At 37.2% G+C, this 15,743-nt stretch overlaps 1 protein-coding gene across 3 annotated transcripts in view; it reads left to right on the top strand.

Annotated features, from left to right (window-relative positions):
* Ssh2 (slingshot protein phosphatase 2) overlaps positions 1 to 15,743 on the top strand; it is a 260,142-nt gene that overhangs the window by 58,125 nt on the left and 186,274 nt on the right. The gene's annotated exons all lie outside the window — the stretch shown is intronic.

Genomic DNA, 15,743 nt, shown 5'->3' with positions numbered 1-15,743 from the left:
CTTTCGAGGAGTGGGGGGGCTAGAAAAGGGGAAATCATTTGAAATGTAAATAAATTATATCGAATAAAAAAAATTAAAAAATAAATAAATAAATAAATAAAAATAGTAAAGCACTTTGGTACGCCTAAGTAGAGATAAGCCAGTCTTTGCAAAGATTAAATTTCATTTGTAAATCACATAATTAGCAACTCAAGACTTGAATCCAAACCCAGACCCCATTCATTTATTTACTTTTCTACTTATTGAGACAGGGTTTCAATATGTAGCCCTGGCTAGCACAAAATACTATATACAACCTTATATTCTGTGTATGTTTGCAACATATAATTCTTGTTGGAATTTGCTGTGTAGTGTCTAGGCTGGACTGAGACTCAGAGATCTGCCTGCCTCTGCCTCCCAAATAATAGGATAGCATTTGCAGTCAACCTAGTTTCTCACTTGTAGATTGAGATTCTAGGTCCAGAAATTGTGAAATCCTGCTGCTCTTTTTTCCTCGTCGATCTGGATTAAATATTTAGCAATGACTTTGCTTTTCTTATCTTTATTAATTTGTTTATTATTTGTTACTGCTTTTGTGAATGATTATTTTTCAGAATCTACCATGGTACACTAAGTGTAAAGTTTTCTGTATCTGTCTCTCTCCTCTCTCCTACTCTCCCTTCCTCCCCCTTTCTGTGTTCACATAATGTCTTTACTTAAACTTGTAAACCTGTGAATATGAATAGCTAGCTGCCTTTACATCCCATCAGAAATACCCTATTTTCTTTTTCTTATTATGGCTTTGCTATAATTACAAGTTTAGTAATCTAAAAATGCTTTAGAAATTTTTCTGTGAGGATTTCTGAATAATCTTTATATAAACTTCAAATTGCTTATTTCCAATTAACTGATATTTTCTACACTGGTTTCAAAAATCTTCCAGCATAGTTTTGTTTGCTTCCTTATTTTTGACTTTTGTAAATTTATTGTTTTCTATACTTTCTTATTCTTTATGTATTGATGCATTGTTTTTTTAAGTGTAAAGTTTCAATGTCCTTGATTTTTTTTTTATTGAATGTGTTTATAGATGTGCATGCCACAACACACATGTGGAGGTCAAAGAACAATTTGAGAAGATCAGTTCTCTCTTTCAACCATATAAATTCCTGGGAGCAAACTCAGGTTGGCAGGCTTACCAGCAATCACCTTTACCTACTGGCCATCTCACCAGCCCAAAGACACTAATTTTTACTTAGTAACAAATAGATTATAGCTCCAGATCTCTTTGTTTTCTTTTCACCTTCAACTGTTTCTGTCTTTTGTACTTTGAACTAAAATGCAAAACAAATTTCATTTGAGTGTAGTGGTAAATATTTATGAATAATACTGCCCCGCCAGGCCTCTTTACCAAGTCCTGGAGGGTCTCGCTCAGGACTACTCTCACTGTCGATCCAATCTTTTTCAGTTAGCTCTCACAGCATCTCAGCTGTGTTTCCTCTCTGCCATAGACTCTGTAAACAGTGGGAGTCCTGTGCTCCCACTCTGCACCCAAATACCTGGTAAAGCATGACTCTTAAATAGTTAGCCAAATATCTTTCTTTATGTATATAAAACTCCCAATTACATAATGCCAATTTACAATGTTAAAGTCTTATCTCAATATTTCTAACCTCTCCAAAACACCAGAAATACTTCTGAAGCCGTCTGGATATCCGCTCTCTTCCTCTCTCTCCTTAGCTCCTTCTCTCCCCTCCAATCACTGGCCTCTCAATGCCTTAATGTGAATGGATAGAAAGTATCTTGCAACATTTGAGTTCCTCCATTCTTTTTGGACATCATTTAATATGTGGATTATGTCTTGGGTATTCAAAGTTTCTAGGCTAATATCCACTTATCAGCGAGTGCATACCATGACTGATCTTTTGAGACTGGGTTACCTCACTTAGTATGATGTTCTCCAGCTCCATCCCTTTGTCTAAGAATTTCATAAATTCATTGTTTCTAATGGCTGAATAGTACTCCATTGTGTAAATATACCATATTTTTTGTATCCATTCCTCCATTGAAGGACACCTGGGTTCTTTCCAGCTTCTGGCTACTAGAAATAGGGCTGCTAAGAACATAGTGGAGCATGTGTCCTTATTGCATGCTGAAGAATCCTCTGGATATATGCCCAGGAGTGGTATAACCAGGTCCTCAGGAAGTGTCATGCCCAGTTTTCTGAGGAACCGCCAGACTGATTTCCAAAGTGGTTACATCATCTTGCAATCCCACCAGCAGTGGAGAAGTGTTCCTCTTTCTCCACATCCTCGCCAACACCTGCTGTCTCCTGAGTTTTTGACCTTAGCCATTCTGACTGGTGTGAGGTGAAATCTCAGGGTTGTTTTGATTTGCATTTCCCTAATGATTAATGATGTTGAACATTTCTTAGGGTGTTTCTCAGCTCTCTGAAGTTCTTCATGTGAAAAATCTTTGTTTAGCTCTGCACCCCATTTTTTTTCAGCACGTTTGCATCTTTTTTTAAAATGTTTTTATTTTCTATATTCTTTGTTTATATTCCAAATGATTTCCCCTTTCCCGGATCCCCCCTCCCCATATGTCCCATAAACCTTCTTCTCTCTATCCATTCTCCAATGACCTCCCTCCTTTTTTTCTCTGTCTTTATATTCCCCTCCAATGCTAGATCAATCCTTTCCAGGATCAGGACCTTCTCCATACTTCTTCATGGGAGTCACTTGTTATGCGATTTGTGCTTTGGGTATTCAGGGCTTCTGGGCTAATTAATATCCACTTATCAGAGATTGCATTCCATGTGTATTCTTTAGTGACTGGGTTACCTCACTTAGGATGATATTTTCCAGATCAAACCATTTGCCTAAAAATTTTGTGAATTCATTGTTTCTAATTGCTGAGTAGTATTCCATTGTGTAAATATACCACATTTTCTGTATCCATTCCTCCTTTGAGGGGCATCTGGGTTCTTTCCAACTTCTGGCTATTATAAATAAGGCTGCTATGAACATAATGGAGCATGTGTCTTTATTGCATGCCGGGGAATCCTTTGGGTATATGCCCAGGAGAGGTATAGCAGGGTCCTCTGGAAGTCTCATGTACAGTTTTCTGAGGAAGCGCCAGACTGATTTCCAAAGTGGTTGTACCATCTTACAGCCCCACCAGCAGTGGAGGAGTGTTCCTCTTTCTCCACATCCTCACCGACACCTGCTGTCTCCTGAGTTTTTGACCTTAGCCATTCTTACTGCATATCCCATTTTTTAATGGGGTTATTTGGTTCTCTGGGGTCTACCTTCTTGAGTTCTTTGTATATATTAGATATTAGCCCTCTGTCAGATTTAGGGTTGGTGAAGATCCTTTCCCAATCTGTTGGTTGACGTTTTGTCCTTTTGACAGTGTCCTTTGCCTTGCAGAAACTTTGTAGTTTTATGAGGTCCAGTTTGTCAATTCTTGATCTTAGAGCATAAGCTATTGGTGTTCTATTCAGGAAATTTTCCCCTGTGCCCATGTCCAAAAGGGTCTTCCACAGTCTCTTTTCTATTAGTTTCAGTGTGTCAGGTTTTATGTGGAGGTCCTTGATCCATTTGGAGTTAAGCTTAGTACAAGGAAATAAGAATGGATCGATTCACATTCTTCTGCATGCTGACCTCCAATTGAACCAGCACCATTTGTTGAAAAGACTATCTTTTTTCCACTGGATGCTTTCAGCTCCTTTGTCGAAGATCAAGTGACCATAGGTGTGTTGGTTCATTTCTGGGTCTTCAATCCTTTTCCATTGATCCGCTTGCCTGACATTGTACCAATACCATGCAGTTTTTATCACTATTGCTCTGTAGTAAAGTTCAAAGTCTGGGACACTGAATCCCCCTGAAGTTCTTTTACTGTTGAGATTGGTTTTAGCTATCCTGGGTTTTTTGTTATTCCAGATGAATTTGAGAATTGCTCTTTCTAGCTCTATGAAGAACTGGGTTGGGATTTTTATGGGGATAGCATCGAATCTGTAGATTGCCTTTGGCAAGATGGCCATTTTAACTATATTAATCCTGCCAATCCACGAGCATGGAAGATTTTTCCATTTTCTGAGATCTTCTTCGATTTCCTTCTTCAGAGATCTGAAGTTCTTGTCATATAGGTCTTTCACTTGTTTGGTTAGAGTCACCCCAAGATACTTTATGCTGTTTGTAGCTATTGTGAAGGGAGTCATTTCCCTAATTTCTTTCTCAGTCTGCTTGTCCTTTGAATATATTAAGGCTACTGATTTGCTTGCGTTGATTTTGTAGCCAGCCACTTTGCTGAAGTTGTTTATCAGCTGTAGGAGTTCTCTAGTAGAGTTTTTAGGGTCACTTAAGTATACTATCATATCATCTGCAAATAGTGATAGTTTGACTTCTTCCTTTCCAATTTGTATCCCTTTGACCTCCTTTTGCTGTCTAATTGCTCTAGCTAGGACTTCAAGAACTATATTGAAAAGATATGGAGAGAGGGGGCAGCCTTATCTAGCCCCTGATTTTAGTGGAATTGCTTCAAGTTTCCCTCCATTTAGTTTGATGTTGGTTACCGGTTTGCTGTATATTGCTTTTACTATGTTTAGATATGGGCCTTGAGTTCCTGTCCTTTCAAAGACTTTTAGCATGAAAGGATGCTGAATTTTGTCAAATTCTTTTTCAGCATCTAATGAAATGATCATGTGGTTTTTTTCTTTGCGTTTGTTTATGTAGTGGATAGCATTTATGGATTTCCTTATATTGAACCATCCCTGCATCCCTGGGATGAAGCCTACTTGATCATGGTGGATGATCGTTTTGATGCGTTCTTGGATACGGTGGGCAAGAATTTTATTTAGTATTTTTGCATCGATATTCATAAGGGAAATTGGCCTCAAATTCTCTTTCTTAGTTGGATCTTTGTGTGTTTTTGGTATCAGTGTAATAGTGGCTTCGAAGAAGGAGTTGGGTAGTGTTCCTTCTGTTTCTATTTTGTGGAAAAGTTTGAAGAGTATTGGTGTTAAGTCTTCTTTGAAGGTCTGATAGAATTCTGCATTGAAACCATCTGGTCCTGTGCTTTTTTTGGTCGGAAGGCTATCTATGACCCCTTCTGTTTCTTTAGGGGTTATGGGTCTGTTTAGATGGTCTATTTGATCCTGGTTTAATTTTGGTAATTGATATCTGTCTAAGAAAATGTCCATTTCCTCCAGATTCTCCAGTTGTGTTGAGTACAGGTTTTTGTAGTAGGATCTGATGATTTTTTGAATTTCCTCAGTTTCTGTTGTAATATCTCCCTTTTCATTTCTAATTTTGTTAATTTGGATACTTTCTCTGTGCTCTTTGGTTAGTCTGGCTAAGGGTTTATCTATCTTGTTGATTTTTTCAAAGAACCAGCTTTTGGCTTTGTTGATTCTTTGTATGGTTCTCTTGGTTTCTACTTGATTAATTTCAGCCCTGAGTTTGATGATTTCCTGTCTTCTTCTCCTCCTGGGTGAATTAGCTTCTTTTTGTTCCAGGGCTTTCACTTGTTCCGTTAATCTTCTAGTGTATGTTCTCTCCATTTTCTTTTTGGAGGCACTCAGGGCTATGAGTTTTCCTCTTAGCACTGCTTTCATTGTGTCTCATAGATTTGTGTATGTTGTGCCTTCATTTTCATTAAATGCTAAGAAATCTTTGATTTCTTTCTTTATTTCTTCCTTGACCAAGGTATCATTGAGTAGAGTATTGTTCAGTTTCCATGTGTATGTGGGCTTTCTGTTGTTTTTATTGTTATTAAAGACCACTTTTACTCCATAGTGATCTGATAGGAGACATAGGATTATTTCAATCTTCTTATATTTGTTGAGGTCTGTCTTGTGACCAACTATATGATCTATTTTGGAGAAGGTCCCATGAGGTGCTGAGAAAAAGGTATATTCTTTTGCTTTGAGATGAAAAGTTCTATATATATCTGTTAACTCCAATTGGTCCAAAGTTTCAATTAGTTTCATTTCTCCCTGTTTAGTTTCTGTTTTCCTGATCAGTCCATTGGTGAGAGTGGAGTGTTGAAGTCACCCACAATTATTGTGTTAGGTGCAATGTGTGCTTTGAGCTTTAATAAAGTTTCTTTTATGAATGAGGGCACCCTTGTATTTGGAGCATAGATGTTCAGGATTGAGAGTTCTTCTTGTTGGATTTTTCCTTTGACCAGCAAGAAGTGACCTTCCATGTCTCTTTTGATGACACTAGATTGAAAGTCAATTATATCTGATATTAGAATGGCAACTCCGGCTTGTTTCCTGGGACCATTTGCTTGTAGAATTGTCTTCCAGCCTTTTACTCTAAGGTAGTTTTTGTCTTTGACACTGAGTTGTGTTTCCTGTATGCAGCAAAATGTAGGGTCCTGTTTACATAACCAGTCAGTTAGTCTGTGTCTTTTTATTGGGGAATTGAGTCCATTGATGTGAAGAGATATTAAGGAGTAGTGGTTATTGCTTCCTATCATTTTTTATTTTAATTTTATACATGTGTGGTTATCTTCTTTAGGTTTGATGAAAGAAGCTTAATATCCTGCCTTTTCCAGGGTATAGTTTCCCTTGTTGTAATGGTGTTTTCCCCCTATTATCCTTTGTAGGGCAGGGTTTGTGGAAAGATATTGTGTAAATTTGGTTTTGTCATGGAATATCTTGGTTTCTCCATCTATAGTAATTGAGAGTTTCGCTGGGTATAGTAGTCTTGGCTGGCATTTGTGTTCTCTTAGAGTCTGCATGAGCTCTGCCCAGGATCTTCTAGCTTTCATGGTCTCTGGTGAGAAATCTGGTGTAATTCTGATAGGTCTTCCTTTATATGTTACTTGCCCTTTTTCTCCTACTGCCCTAAGTATTCTTTCTTTGTTGAGTACATTTGGGGTTTTGATTATTATGTGACGGGAGGTATTTATGTTCTGGTCCAGTCTGTTTGGAGTTCTGTAGGCTTATTGTATATTCATGGGCATCTCTCTCTTTAGGTTAGGGAAGTTTCTTCCATAATTTTGTTGAAGATATTTGCTGGCCCTTTAAGTTGTAAATCTTCACTCTCATCAATGCCTATAATCCTTAGATTTGGCTTTCTCATTGTGTCCTGGATTTCCTGGATGTTTTGTGTTACAAGCTTTTTGCATTTTGCATTTTCTTTAACTGTTGTGTCCATGGTTTCTATGGTATCTTTGGCATCTAAGATTCTTTCTTCTATCTCTTGTATTCTGTTGTTGATATTTGCGTCTATGGTCCCTGATTTCTTCCCAAGGTTTTCTATCTCCAAAGTTGTCTCCCTTTGTGCTTTCTTAGTTGTTTCTACTTCTGTTTTTAGTTCCTGGAAGTTTTTGCTCAGTTCCATCATTTGCTTGTTTGTGTTTTCCTCTAATTCTTTAAGAGATTTTTGTGTTTCCTCTTTCATGACTTCTGCCTGTTGATCAAAGTTGTCCTGTATTTCTTTAAGTGATTTTTGCATTTCCTCCTTATTGGCTTTTGTATTCTCCTGAATTTCTTTCAATGATTTTTGTGTTTCCCTTGTAAGGGCTTCTAATTTTTGATCCATTTTCTCCTGAATTTCTTTAAGTATGTCCTTCATTTGTCCCTGTACCAGCATCATGACCAGTGATTTTAAATCCAAATCTTGTTTTTCTGGTGTGTTGGGGTATCCAGGACTTGCTATTGTTGGAGAATTGGGTTCAGATGCTGCCATAATGCCTTGGTTTCTGTTAGTAATGTTCCTGCATTTGCCTTTAGCCATCTAGTTCTCCCAGGTGTTAGATGGTCTTATTGTCACTGGCTGGTGCTTCAACCTACTGTGGATCTTTAAGGTTATCTCTGCAACACTGGATGACTGGGTTTCCTCTGGCACAGATTACTGATATGCTGCCTTCCTCTTTTGTGCCTTTGGAGCCCTTCTCAGTCTTGCCTCAAGCAATGTTATACTTAGGTTGTCAAGGTCAATCAGGTGTTCTCTGTCTGCTCTATTATGGAGGGAAGATGTTGTGGTGGGTGTAACTCCCTCTGTTGATTCTCACATAGGACACAGGTCCCGTGACGGACTGGCTTGCAGATGAACCACCTATGTGCTCAGTTCCTGAGTGCAGGCAGACCCCTGGAGATTTGCACCCCTAGAGATCTAAAGCTGATCCAGTACCTAGTGACCCTTTTCTGTCCTGGCAGGGAGTGAATATGGCCACAGGGAATCTCTTCCTCTGCTGCTCTCTGGGCAGGACACAGGTCCCACTCCCGGCAGGCTGGCAGACAAACCACCTATGTGCTCAGTTCCTTGGAGCAGGCAGACCCCTGGCGGTTTGCACCACCAGAGATCTAAAGCTCAGGGTGATACAGTACCTTGTGACCCTTTTCTATCCTGGCAGGCAGCGAGTATGGCCGCGGGGCTTCTCGTGAAAACTGTTCTTACCTTGCTGGTTGCAAGGTAAGAACAGTTTTCTTACCAGGCCATGTTTGACCTACAGGCTATATTTTTTGTCAACCCCTCTTAACAGTGAAGACTTAGAGGGGCGATCCCTCTTTAATGAAAATGACGTTAACACTTTTGTAGTGTCTGAGATCATGGGATATTTGGTGGTACTTTGAAGAACTAGTAAGCTTTAGATTGAAAGATGTATTCCTTCTGAAAGACACAGCAAAGAAGTCACCATGATGTAGATCTGTATTATGTGTAGAGTAGAGGGTAGCAATGTCTTCTCAAATGAAATGGACACAATGTAGGCCAGAATTCAAGAGTCTTTTGGCATAAATACTTTGACTGCTTCTCCCACTGGCAAGCCCATTTGCTAAGTAGCTCTGAAAAAATGAAGGTGCTCCATTGGCTTCAAACTTCCATAGTAACTTGAAGCCCACAAGAAGCAGCATTTCATACAGTTTACTCTTCTAATGGAAATATAAAAGCCATATATTTAGTGGAGACTGTTAGTCTCTTAACCATACCTATAGGTAGGATTTTGTCTCATCTTTAAAGTTTTTAGGCAATAAGAAAAATTATAATAATTCACATGCTAAACTGCTCACTCATTGAACATTTACTCATTGCCTGTTTTGTTCTATCCCCAGAATATGAGAAGCTTACAATCTAGAAGTGGAAAGAGAATCTTTTGAAATAATTACAGTAGAGTAAGATAAGAGTTAAAAGATATATTTGCAAGAAATCTTATATATATAAAATAGCCACCCAATCCATCCTTAAACTTTCATTTTTCATGTTTCTTTAGTCTATTTACTATTATCCTTCAATAGCCATAGATTGTATCCTTAATATCAGATAATTATCTTGAAGATCTACGCTATTAATTATAAAGATGCATTTAAATACTTACCTTGGATCATAAGGTAAACCTCTCTCTACAAAAGAGTAACTTCAAACATTCTGCTGCTACTACTGAACATTTAAGCTAGACTCTACCTATGCAAAGTTATAGTGCTTCTTATTGTAATCATTTGAGTTTGTGCTTCCTGTTGTATTAGTAGAAAAATAAGATTCTGGAGCATAATTGTTTTCCCCTATTTACTGTGATAGATAGATAGATAGAATTTCAAAGAGAACTTCATCCATATCCCCATATGAACCTGAGAGTGTTTTATGTTATATAGTAATTAAATTTGCAGTCTGAATAAAGGACATTAATAATGTAGCTTTAAGATAGGGAGATTATCCTGGATGATTAGAGTGGAAAGCAATATAATCAATCACAAGGATTGATTATAAGAGAACACAAATATGATGTACATGTGTATAAATCTAAGCACTTTGCAGGCTAGGGCAGAAAGACTGTGAATTGAATGTGAAATCATAGCAAGTTACATCCTAATTTGGACTACATATAAAGATCCTGTCTTTGAAGAATTTGAATAGAATAAGTTTTGAGGCTTCCATACCAATAAATGACAGAAATGTATTTACTCTTTTGGAGGTGTGCCAGCTGCTCTTAGGTGTGAATGTTGGCAGAGTTTATTTTTTCTGAGATATCTTTTTGGCTTGTAGATGTATGTCTTCTTTCTTCACGTGGTCTTTTCACTGTATTTTATGTCCTAAAGAGCTTGTCCTCTCATTCCTCTTACTCCTCTTTTTCTTCTCCTTCTCAATAGACTCTTTTTCCCTTTTAAAAAACTTTTAATTTTGAGTCATGGTCTCACTAAAGTTGACTAACTTTTCTTTGCACTTACTCTCTAAGCCCAGGCAGGCTTGAACTTGGAATCTTTGTCTTAGCCTTCCCAGTAGCTGGGGTTATAGGCTTGTGTCACTAGGTATATCTGTTATTGCACTTAATGTAAGGTATCTGGAGTAGTCAAATTCATTGAAACAAAACTGAATGATAGTTGCAGGCTCAGGAAAGAAAAAATGAGTTATTTATTTACAATGTATATAGTTTCAGTTTTGTAAAATGAAAAACTGTTGAGATTGGTCACCTAACAATGTGAATCTACTGAACTATTACTTTAAAATGGTTGAGACAGGACCTAGCCAGGAGCATGGTGGGAAGGCATGGTCCATTAGGTAGGGATTTGAACTTAATTCCTAGAATCCATGTAGACATACCAGATTTAGTGATACACACTTGTAATCCTAGTACTAAGAAGATGGAGACAAGAGAATCCCTAGGACTCACTAGCCATTGAATCTAGTTTAATTGATGAGCTCCAGGCTAATGAGAAATCATATCTCAAAGGAGGCGGACAGTGTTCCTGATGATACCAATATGTGGTTACTCTTTGGCCTACCCATGCACACATGCATCTCACACCCACTCACACATACACATGTGCATGCATGCACATGCAAATTTCACTAAACATATTTGAGATAGTAAACTTAATGTTACATTATTTAACATACTTTAATAAAAATGTTTTTGAAGCTTGACCTGGTGGTACATACCTATATAATCCCAGTTCCTAAAAAAAAAAAAAAAAAAAAAAAAAAAAAAAATCCCAGTTCTTTTGGAGGATGAGACAGAGGGTTCACAGGTTCAAAACACACCTGGGCTTAATTCAAGGTTAGCCTGAGTAACACGAGACCCTGTCTCAAAACTTTAAAAATAGAAACAGAGATCTGAGGGATCGCTCAGTAGTAAGGTGCTTTTCTGTCATGGCTAATCCTCTAAACTGAATCCTTAGCATTCCATAAATAAATAATATTTTTGAGTTTATATTTTCCCCTTCCCTTTTCTCCCTCCAAATACCCCTCCTTGATCTCTTTCAGATTCATTGCCTCTCTTGTTAATTGCTATTACACACACACACATACACACACACACACACATACACACATGAATATATATTTGAATATTGTTAAATATATATATATATATATATATATATATATATATATATATATATATATATATATATATATAAGCAGCCTGTTCAGTCAGTGTTACTTGTCTGTACATTTTTAGAGCTGACCATTAGAAACTGAATAGTCAATTGGTATGATCTTCCCTAGGGAAGACCGTTTCTCCCACTCTGAATATTCTGTAGTTGCCAATAGTGCTTTATCTAGGATTGGAGCATCCTGAGCATTCCCTTTTACATATTAATATACCACTATTGCACCCTTAGGGTTGTCATGCCATGCTGGTTGTTGTTGTGTTTCAGAGGTGTCATAGCTGGGTAGGGTTATTGGTTCTTCCTTCTTTGGGAGCTTATGTGGCTCCTTCAGGAAGGAAGCTTTCAGATCATATCAAGTCCTCTTGGCCTTGTCTGAAGGGTATGGTGTCTTCAACAATAAATACTTTCTTCCACCTCTGGAAATCAACCAAAGGCAGTAACAGTGACCTATTTGGCTGACCCTGACCAACAACTCAAAAGAGGGCTTCTCATGCTGGCATTGGGGTTTGTTATATAGTTTATAGCTCTCAGGGGCATGGGGGAACATTGTTAGCCCAGATGTGAAACTTTCATTTAAACTATTTATGTCTATACATTCACATGTATTTGAGGTATTTTTAAGTAGATAATAGTATGTTTCTTTATGACTTTTCTAGATATCCTTAGTTATTTTATATTCTTTCTTGTGTATTCACCTCCATCCTCCTTGATAATTAAAGCCCCTCAACCCATTTTCCTATTTCCCTCTCAGATCACTTGTCGCGCTATCCTTCTCTTTGTTGCTTCTCCACCATCACCCCTACATAATGGCCCCTTTTAGTTTCCTAGTTTCTGAAGTTACTCCAGGTCATATACTTACATCTGAAGACTTGGAACTAGGAACCTCAGATGAAAGAGAACATGAGACATTAATCTTTCCAGGTCTGGGTTACCTCACTCAGTTAATTTTTCTAGTTCCATCCATTTGCCTGGCTAGACTCTGGAGAAAGAATTGCAGCATCTGGCTGGGTGGAAAGGTTCAAGAGAGATATTCTAAATATTGAAATAAAGATAAATAGGCGAAATTGCTTTCATCTGTGTCTTTAGAGAAAGGACATCTAAACCCATAAAGCTTGTGTATATGCAGACCATCTCTGGGCAAGTAGCTAAGAAACTGTCATGGTAATTACTTCTGGGAATGGGATTATAAAGAGCTGGGAGGTGAGAGGATAAAAATGGAAGGAATATTTAAAACTCTTTGACATGTTCTGAATTTTGTTCACCAGTGCTTGCATTACATACTGATATAATTGTTTTTAAATTTATGACTTGGGGGTTGATACATCAGAGATAGTTTTCTCAATTGGATTATTCTCAAACTATAAAATTACTTTGTCAATCTGGTTGTGTCTGTGTATGGATTTGTCTTGGCATCTAATGATTAAAAGATCTTAGTCCTAGATAAAGATACGTTTTATTGTTTGATAGCTGAGAGTGTATTAGTCAGGGTTCTTTAGAGTAACAGAACTTATAGAATGAATAGATATATATTAATATGTACATATTAATATTATATGGGATTTATTATATTTATAAGCTGCAGTTCAGCTAATCTAACAATGACTGCCTGTGAATGTCCAAGAATCCAGTAGTTGTTCAGTCCACAAGGCTGGATGTCTCAACTAGTCTTCAGCATATCTGGAACCCTAAAGAAGTAGGTTCTAATGCCAGTGAAGGAATGGACTTGGAGCAAGGTTAGAGCAAGCAGGCAAAGAGCAAAAGCTTCCTTCTTCCATGTCCTTATATAGGTTTCTGCTGGAAGCTTATTAGATCTGCCTTAACATCTGGAGTAAAGATGTATCTTCCTGCCTCAAGATCAGGATTAAAAATGTGTCTTCCTACCCCAAATATCTGGACAAGAAGTAGATTTTCCCACCTCAAATTAAACAGAAATAACTCTCAGACTCACAAGTATGCACACACACACATATATATGTATGTATGTGTGTATATGTGTGTAGGTATATATGTATGTGTGTGTGTGTGTGTGTGTGTGTGTGTGTGTATATATATATATATATATATATATATATATATATATATATATATATATATCCATCCTAGTTTTTACTCAAGTATGGTGGCACATACCTCTAATCCCAGCACTCAGGAGACTGAAGCAGAGAAATTGTCCCAAGTTCAAGGCTAGCCTGTTTAAAACAGGGTTCTAGGCCAGTCAGTACTAAGACCTTGTTTCTAAAAACACAAATACAAATCTTAATTTCCTTTGAGTACAGCAGCAATATATTCATTTAGAACAACAACCAGAAAAAAAAGAATAAAAGGAAGAAGGAAAGAAAGATGGATGGATGGAGAGAGAAAAGAAGAGAAATAGTCAAATGTTTTCTGCTTCTTAAACCATATGACCTATAACAAGGATAAGGGGTAAAATAAAAGAGATGTAACAATAGCAAGGGATATATTTCTTACTATTCTCAATTTCTGTTGAAGAAGAGAAAGAGGAAGTACTCCTTCCCAATTCCACAAAGGGAGGGGAAAGGGAAGGAAAGTGAAGTGAAGAGGAAGAGTGGGAGAGGAGGGAGGAAAGGAAAAAGAAAAGGGAGCTTTATTACTTCTCTATGGTAGAAAAGGCATTTGAGGACTGGGTGTGAAGCTCAGTGGTAGACTATGTGGAAGGGAAGGCCCAGCAAACAGGAGAAATTCAATCTTAGCTAAGATCAATAGAGATAAGAGCCTGCTAGCATGAGCTACTATTATATATAAAACCCTGTGAAGGGAGTAAATTAAGGAAGCACATTTTCTTCCCAGTTTGCTGAAAATATTTGAAATTAGAGGTAAATACCTTTAATATCTTTTTAAATTTATTCATTTATTCTTGAATTCTTGGAAATAAGTCGCATAGTATCCAGGAACAGCTCAACAATCAGAATTGTCAAGTTACCTCAGAAGGCAGAGGAAAAAAAAACTTAAAATGTCTTTTGTTTCTCTTAGGGTTCTTAGACTATAATTTAGAGCTAAATATGTTGGTCACAAGTAAAAACATGTTCCTGGAACCAATTACGTTGTAATTCTATCAGCACATCTAAATGGATAGGTAACTTAATGAATTGTTTTAATTATAAGGATATAGTTAAGTCCTGAAATAACTTAGCAATGCAGATGTGATCATTTTGAGAGTGTTAGCATAAATATTCAAAAACTATAAAATGAAAACTGAAGGTTCTTAGTGAGTATGATTTGTATTACTTATGTTTTGCTCTTCAGTTCATAGCAGTAACAGGCCATTTTTGATATGCTTAGTATTACTCAGATTTGTCGCATCATGAGAGTTTGGAAGAATTGGAAGCAGGTATAATCTCCACCTTATTACTTCCTTTAATCATTTTTTTTAAGTCTTTAGCTTTTGCAGTAGAATTCCTAGTTTTTGAGTATTTTGTACATGGTTATAAAAAAGAAAGAATCCAGAAGAGCAAGAATTATTTTTCTCCCTACAAAAAGTAGAAATAAAGAGACTATAGTTGTCAGATACAAATTTTTAATATTTAATTATTTCTGATTATTTTCTAAAAGAAGAGAAGGGGATAATGATTGGCAAGATTTGATCATAAAACCAAATGTAGACAAAATATCAGGGTAGGAGAAAGGTGAAAAAGGAAACCAGGAACAAAGTAGTTAATAGAAATAGTATCTCCTGCTTTACATTCTCTCATCCAAGTGTTTTGTATTTTAAAACTGTTAATCTCTCAGGTATTCTGCAGGTCAAAACACATCCTTGCTTGGAAAAAACAAAGTGTCAGTTAAGACAGCTATAAAGTAGATACCATATAGGACTGGGTTTCAACCACTGCTCATAAGAAGTCTCGATGACATAAGGGTAAATATGCATCAATGCTCTATGTGAGGGTAACTCGTTTTTCCATCTTGTTAACCCTAAGAGCAAACATCTAAGTGGCATCTAATGAGTCAGAATTAGAGCTTTCTGTCCTCTTTTTGTGTCATTAGTCACAGGGAAAGCCTTCCTATGTTACCAGCTGGTTGGTTCACTCCTTTGTCTCCTTGTACTTATCTTCTAGACAGACTCTGAAAAAGAGACCGGAGAATAGAAGAAAGGTTTTAAATTGTTTTCTGGCATCTGGCAAAGGACTTGAGTAGAGCATGCCTTTTGGCTCTGATAAACACTTGTAAGCAGGCATCTAATGAGGCTAGGCTAGTATTTTCATCCTCTAATCAGGTTCTGCCTTACTCTGTCTTGCTTTATAAATCCAATCTCTAAACAACACCAAATGTCTTATCTTTGGATGGGAGGATAAGTGAATTAGAGGTATGTCCTCAGTTTGGGAAGAGTTCTGAATAGGAAAGGTTAATAGTACCATTATTACAGAAAAAAAAAATCATCCATTGCCCAAATTGGGAAGCAACAGAAAATGCT

This window comes from Apodemus sylvaticus, chromosome 10 (assembly GCF_947179515.1).
Source record: "Apodemus sylvaticus chromosome 10, mApoSyl1.1, whole genome shotgun sequence".
Taxonomy (NCBI): Eukaryota; Metazoa; Chordata; class Mammalia; order Rodentia; family Muridae; genus Apodemus; species Apodemus sylvaticus.
Note: the sequence above shows the minus strand (reverse complement) of the source record. Positions and strands in the feature narration are given on the sequence as shown.